The following is a 7,277-nucleotide window of genomic DNA, read 5'->3' as shown; positions in this document are numbered from 1 at the left end:
TGTGATTTGCCTCCTTGGCATCCACACATCGCAGGAGTGTCATGTCGTGATTTCTCTTATACAGTGTGCCTCCGCTCATGAAGAAACTGGCTGCCAACCTCCTCAATGTCCTTTTATCGTTGTCGGCAATCTCTGGCGGGTATTCTTTGCTTTCGACATATCGCTTGATGTCGTAATACCAAGGCTTTCCGTCCCGTTCCTCTTCCACTTGGCAACAATGTGCGGGTTTGCCACGACACTGAAATTCAATGTAGGGTAGGTCCCCGTGCGGTGTTAGCTGGAACATAGATGCCAACGTAGCAAGTGCATCCGCCATTTGATTTTCCTCGCGGGGAACATGATGGAAGGAGATCTCATCGAAAGTCTTAGCCAATTCCTTGATGTAGGCTTTGTAGGGTATCAGCTTGGGATCTCTAGTTTCCCATTCCCCTCTCAGCTGATGGATTACCAACGCTGAGTCGCCGTACACCTTGAGTAGTTTGACATTGGAGTCAATTGCTGCCTGGACGGCTAGGGCACATGCTTCATATTCGGCCATGTTGTTGGTGCAGTCGAATCCTAGCCTGGCTGTGAAAGGTACACATTGATTGTCCGGAGAGATCAACACTGCCCCAACGCCATGACCTAGAATGTTTGACGCTCCGTCAAACCATACAGTCCATTTGTCCCGATCTTCGTCCAACTTTTCCTCGAACAAGGCCATGATGTCCTCATCCGGGAATTCCGGATGCATGGGCTGGTAGTCGTTAAGAGGCTGTTGAGCCAAATAATCTGCCAAAGCGCTTCCTTTTATCGCCTTTTGGGTGACGTAGACTATATCAAACTCAGATAGCAAGACTTGCCACCGGGCGATTCGTCCTGTGAGAGCTGGCTTTTCAAAGATGTACTTAACCGGGTCCATTTTGGATATCAACCAGGTAGTATGGCTCAGCATGTACTGCCTTAGGCGATGGGATGCCCATACTAAAGCACAACACGTTCTTTCGAGCAAGGAGTAATTCATCTCACAGGTCGTGAACTTCTTACTTAGGTAGTAAACAGCGCGCTCTTTCTTCCCGGATTCGTCATGTTGCCCCAGCATACACCCCATTGACTCGTCCAAGATTGTCATGTACAAAATGAGAGGCCTTCCAGGTACTGGTGGCATAAGCACGGGAGGATTCATTAGGCACTTTTTGATCCTTCCAAAAGCCTCTTGGCAATCCTCATTCCACCGATCAGTTTGGTTTTTGCGCAAGAGTTTAAACAACGGCTCACAAATGGCGGTGAGCTGCGATATGAATCTGGCAATATAATTCAAGCGCCCCAGGAAACCTCGGACTTGCCTCTCTGTACGGGGTTCTGGCATCTCAAGGATAGCCTTCACTTTTTCGGGGTCTACCTCTATCCCTTTCTGGCTTACAACGAAACCAAGCAATTTCCCTGATTTGACCCCAAAGGTACACTTAGCGGGGTTCAACCTTAATTGATATTTCTTAAGCCTTTCGAACAACTTCCGCAGGTTGACAAGGTGTTCTTCCTCAGATTTAGATTTAGCAATTATGTCGTCCACGTAGACCTCGATCTCTTGATGCATCATATCATGGAACAAAGCTACCATGGCCCGTTGATAAGTTGCCCCGGCATTCTTGAGTCCAAAGGACATCACCTTGTAACAGAACGTTCCCCACAGGGTGACGAAAGTAGTCTTTTCCATATCCTCGGGCGCCATCTTTATCTGATTGTAACCAGAGAAACCGTCCATGAAGGAAAATAAAGCGAAATTGGCCGTGTTATCTACGAGGATATCGATGTGTGGTAAAGGAAAATTGTCCTTGGGACTGGCCCGATTCAGGTCCCGGTAATCTACACACATTCGTACTTTCCCATCTTTTTTAGGAACTGGTACGATGTTGGCAACCCATTCTGGATACCGAGCGACGGCCAGAAATCCAGCGTCAAATTGCTTCTTCACTTCTTCTTTTATCTTCAAGGATGTTTCGGGCTTCATCCTCCTCAATTTCTGTTTTACCGGGGAACACCCGGGATTTAGAGGTAATCGGTGCTGCACAATGTCAGAACTCAAACCGGGCATATCTTGGTATGACCAAGCAAAGATGTCTTGGTAGTCTTTTAGCAGGATTATTAATTCTTCACGGATAGGTGCGGTAATGCCTGTACCTATCTTTACTTCCCTCTTTCCACTGCCAATTCCTAAGTCTACTAGCTCTGTTTCTTCTTGATGAGGCCCCATTTCTTGGTCCTCATGGGCGACCATTCTTTCTAGTTCCGAAGGAAGTCCCACATCCTCATCTCCTTCATCTTCCGTTTGATTCATTTCTTGCTCGAAGTTGATAGACGGGTCCCAGGTATTAGTACCTTCGGGGGACTCGTCATCGAATCTGCCGTTTCAGAAAAAGAAGTAAACATGCAAATGAATGAGAATGGGTAGAGACCAGGAACAGATGAAGAAAGATCCTTGTATTATAAATTCAAAAACAAAAGACACAAAGCCTTAACAAAATGAAAACTCTAAAGCCTAGGCCCAACTATAGAGCTTTTAAAACCGTAAAGGTTTACATTATGCTTGTTGCGTAAATGCCGGGGCGTTCCTCCACTCGCCAATTTCCCAGCTGGAAATCAGGAGGGCATGGTCGTACCAAATCCAAAGTACTCGGAACATCATCTTCGCATATCGCGAACACTTGACCTTTGTCTCCCAGACCCGCACTTATAAAGCTTCTACTTATGTGGCAGGGCGGGCTTCCTTCACTTTCTTGTCTCCAACGCGAGCTCTGACCACTGTTCTTCCTTCCCGCGATGCTTCTTTTCATGTCCGCCTGAGTGGGCTTATAGCCTAAACCATACTTCCCACGATTTCCTTGGGTTTTATCAGGCTAGTTATGCCGCCATTGTCTTTGCCTAAACCCATCCCGGGTTCATAACCGTTCCCCAACATAACTCGGGCCATCATTACCGCTGCATCGGACAGACAAGGTTGCCCAAAGAGGGAGTCCACGGAGGAAATGCTGACCACCTCAAAAGACTGGAAAGCAGTTTCTAACGATTCTTCTGCGGCTTCCACATAAGGCATGGAGGATGGGCAGCTTACCAAGATATCTTCCTCGCCTGACACGATGACCAAGTGCCCCTCCACTACGAATTTCAGCTTTTGGTGGAGTGTAGAAGGCACAACTCCCACTGAGTGGATCCACGGGCGCCCCAACAGGCAGCTGTAGGGGGGTTAATATCCATTATTTGGAAGGTGACTTGACAGGTGTGAGGGCCTATTTGTACTGGGAGATCGATCTCTCCCCTAACCTCTCGGCGAGTGCCGTCGAAGGCCCGAACCACCATTGAACTTGGTTTTAAGTGGGAAGCATTGAATGGTAACTTCTCCAAAGTGCTCTTAGGCATCACGTTTAAACTGGAACCATTATCGATGAGTACCTTGGCTACGATATGGTCCATACACTTGACTGATACGTGTAAAGCCTTATTATGCCCTCTCCCCTCGGCGGGGATTTCTTCTTCGGCGAAGGCAAGATAGTTGTTGGCAGTGATATTGTTGACCAGCCCTCCGAAACCTTCTACCGAGATATCTTGGGCCACGTGAGCCTCGTTCAGCACTTTTACTAGCAGAGCCCGATGAGGCTCGGAGCTCATAAGTAACTCCAACAGCGAGACCCTAGCCGGGGTTTTGTTGAGCTGTTCGATAACCTTGAATTCGCTCTGCTGAATTATCCGAAGGAACTCGCTGGCTTCCTCTAGCGACACCTCCTTTCTACCATCCTTTTTCTCTGGGGGCCCCTTTGCTGGAATATCTTTATTCGAAGCGTGGGGTGCTTCGCCATCTTGTTCCTCCACCACTTTTCCTTTTCCCTTGACGTCGGCGGGTTGGACCGGTAGGTCCGGAGGCGCGAACACACAACCACTACGGGTCACACCACTCAGTCCCGTGATATTTGTTACCTTAGCCGACAGCGAGCTGACGTCAGTAACTTCTTCTTCTTTCTTCCCCGGAGGTGTATATCTCCACGGGACCGCGTGACTATTTTGATACGGGAAAGGAACAGGTTTGGCCATTAAGGGGTGCCCGGGCTTTTGCGAGGCTGCACTTTTAGTGAAGTATACCACCAAGGGTTTGGGCTTCGCAACACCGCTCCCCTCTGTAGATTGCATGCATATGTGCTGCTCTTCTTTTCCTTCAATGCCGACTTCCAGTCGACCTTGATCTATCATCCGCTGTAACAATTCCTCTACTTCCAAACACGTCTCCATGTCATGCATCTCGCCGGAATGTAGCAGACAGGAATCCTCCTTACACCCACTATGGGGAATCACACCTCCCTTTTGTAGGGCCTCAAAGATAAACCTCCTAGGGGTTGCCACATCCCTTAAAGGTTTAGACCTGTGCGGCCTATCGGATTCAACTGCATTAACTGCTCCCCCTCCATGATTGGCAAGCGGGTTGGTTCTCACATTGGGCCGATCCTCTTGGAAAGTCAGCCATCCAGCATCCATTAAATGTTGGACCTTGTACTTGAGGGCCAAGCATTTTTCGACGGAATGCCCCGGGACACCCCCATGGTACTTGCAAGTTGCATTAGGGTCATACCACTTCGGGAAAGGGGGTTCGAGGACCCTTCCGGGAGTCACCACGGCCAAATGATTGGCGATGAGGGATGGTAGAAGATCTTCGTACGTCATTGGGAGCGGGGTGAATTCCGGCAATGGCCTCGGAGGGAAGTTCCTTGTCGTGTTGGAATTACCGGCCGGTCGAGTCGTGTTCGGAGTTGGAACTTGGGGAGCTTCCCTCTGGGTGGGCGCCTTAGGCTGCACGGGTGTTGAACTAGAGGCGTTCCCAGCATGAGCCGAGAAGCTTGGGTGATGTTGCACGTACTGATGGGCACCATGAGGTGTTTGCTGGGGTTTGACCCACGCGGGTGTTGAAGAGACGGCATGGGCATCTCCTTCCTTCCTTTTTGCCCCTGTTGCCCCGATTCTTTTGGCGTTCCCGTTTGTGGAGGAAACGTAATCAAACTTTCCTCTCTTCAATCCTACCTCGATTCTTTCCCCGGCAAACACCAGATCCGCGAAGCTGGACGGCATGTAACCCACTAGCTTCTCATAGTAGAACACTGGCAGAGTGTCTACCATCATGGTGATCATCTCTCTCTCAACCATGGGAGGAGCTACTTGTGCCGCCAAATCCCTCCATCGCTGCGCATATTCTTTAAAGGTTTCACCCTCTTTCTTAAACATATTCTGCAGTTGAGTACGGTCAGGAGCCATATCAGAATTGTACTGATACTGCCTTAGGAAGGCGGTAATCAGATCCTTCCAAGTACGGATACGGGAAGCTTCCAAATTAGTGTACCACACTACCGCAGCTCCGGCCAAGCTATCCTGAAAGAAGTGTATCAACAGCTTTTCATCTTTAGAATGAGCGCCCATCTTACGGCAGTACATCTTGAGATGGTTTTTGGGACAAGTCGTCCCTTTATACTTGTCGAAGTCCGGCACTTTGAACTTCGGGGGAATAACAACATCGGGTACTAAGCAAAGATCCGTCATGTCTGCAAACGGATAGTCCCCAAATCCTTCCACAGCCCTCAATCTTTCCTCAAGGAGATCGAGCTTCCTCCTTTCTTCAGTTGCCGGGGGCGGCCCTTCCATAGACAAAACTATTGGCGATGCTGCGATGTTGGGTTGGGGCAACGTGCCTGGTGCCGGCCCTTCGGGGATCGGGGGATAAAACTCGACATCCCTCCGAGCATAATCTTGAGGGTCTTTATGGACTTCGTCGGGCTGCTGAGGAGGCTCTTTTTCATGGACGGGAGAAGCAATGTGGCCCGCATCTTCTTGCAAGATGGGTGGTGAATAGTTGGGCGGCAATCCATAAGGGTAAGCCGCTCGATTGTATCCCAGGTGAGGGCTGCCATCGTGCCCCCGTGTGTCCCTTCCCCGTCCTACTATGTTTGAGGGAGGATGGTGCGTAGTTGCCAAGAGAGTCGGGTCTGCTTCGGCAGCCGAACTGACAGCGGCGGCAGTGGCCGCGCTCTTCTCCATGAGCTGTTTCATACCTAACATGGCCTCCATCATGGAGGCCATTTGTTCTTTCAGAGCCGACATGTCGGCTTTCATCTGTTCCTGCGTCTCCTCTTGATCACCCATCGTTCTAGATTTGGATCTGGTGCGATAGGGATCCCTTGCGGCGCGTTTAGTTATGGTGTTTTTCCCTAAAAAACCAAACGTGAGGAGTGGGTAAAGAAAGAAAATGCATGCTAGAGATGAGATGTAGGAGTGATTTGATTTGCACAAGTTTTTTTGGAGTAGAAACATGGGACCAACTCATTTTATTTCAAAAAGGAAGTCATATCTAGTCAAGGTCTAAGAGACCATACAAGTTTCCTAACGATTTCTAATTATGTGGGCCATTAAGTCTATCATATGCTGACAATAGCCGAGAAGCCCATGAATCTCTTCGGGGGCGGAGTAGGTGTCTGCCATCGCCTTGGCCTTAGCTAACAATCGGGGAAGTTCTTGACTCCCGTTCAAGGTAAGAGCAAACCGATCCATCCACATGGTTGCCTCTTGGTGTAAAGAGTCGATCACCCTTCCTCTAGCCTCTTTTTCCGCATATACTTGAGCGTACTCATCCGCGATTCTATGCTCGTGGGCCGTGGCTAGACCTAACTCTTCTTCGTACTTGGCGATGATAGCTAACATGTTGGTCTCTGTCTCGCATAAACGCTGAGACAAGCTTCTTTTGGACCTTGAACAAGCAATCAACTCCTCTTTCAGAACCATGCTATGTGCTCGCGACTGGTCCCTTTCTTCCCTTCGCAACTTGAGTTCACTATTGCTACCCCATAGAGCTCCGCGAAATTTGTTCCGGCCATACTCTTCCTTGCGAGCCCTCTTGGTCTCTTGTTCAAGGGCTCTTGCGGTAATTGTATTCTCTTCCCGTAACCCGGCACACTCCTTCCGAACGTGTGTAGCAGCCAACTTGAAATTCTCCTTGGCGAGTTTTGCCTTTCCTAACTCGCTTTTGAGAGCTTGGACTTCTTCGTCCTCTTCCGGTGCTTCAAAATTCTCTTCGCTGACGACTTTTAACTTGGCGAGCCAATCTAAACCTCGTATGCGAACTTTCAGCCATTCGTGGTACCCACCAATGATGCCATTACGAATGCCTCTAAGCTCTTGATCTTTCCTTAACGGGGTTTCCCATGCCTTATGGATTCTTTGTATAGTCTTGGAACTTTGTGCGCCGAGATCCCTCACAAGGAAAGGAG

General features: G+C 49.2%; 1 pseudogene; it reads right to left on the bottom strand.

The window, feature by feature from the left end:
• Positions 1-289: 289 nt before the first annotated feature.
• LOC121175232 (uncharacterized) lies at positions 290-5,628 on the bottom strand (annotated as a pseudogene).
• Between the last annotated feature and the right edge of the window lie 1,649 nt (positions 5,629-7,277).

The sequence above is a fragment of the Glycine max genome, chromosome 8, assembly GCF_000004515.6.
Source record: "Glycine max cultivar Williams 82 chromosome 8, Glycine_max_v4.0, whole genome shotgun sequence".
Classification (NCBI taxonomy): domain Eukaryota; kingdom Viridiplantae; phylum Streptophyta; class Magnoliopsida; order Fabales; family Fabaceae; genus Glycine; species Glycine max.
Note: the sequence above shows the minus strand (reverse complement) of the source record. Positions and strands in the feature narration are given on the sequence as shown.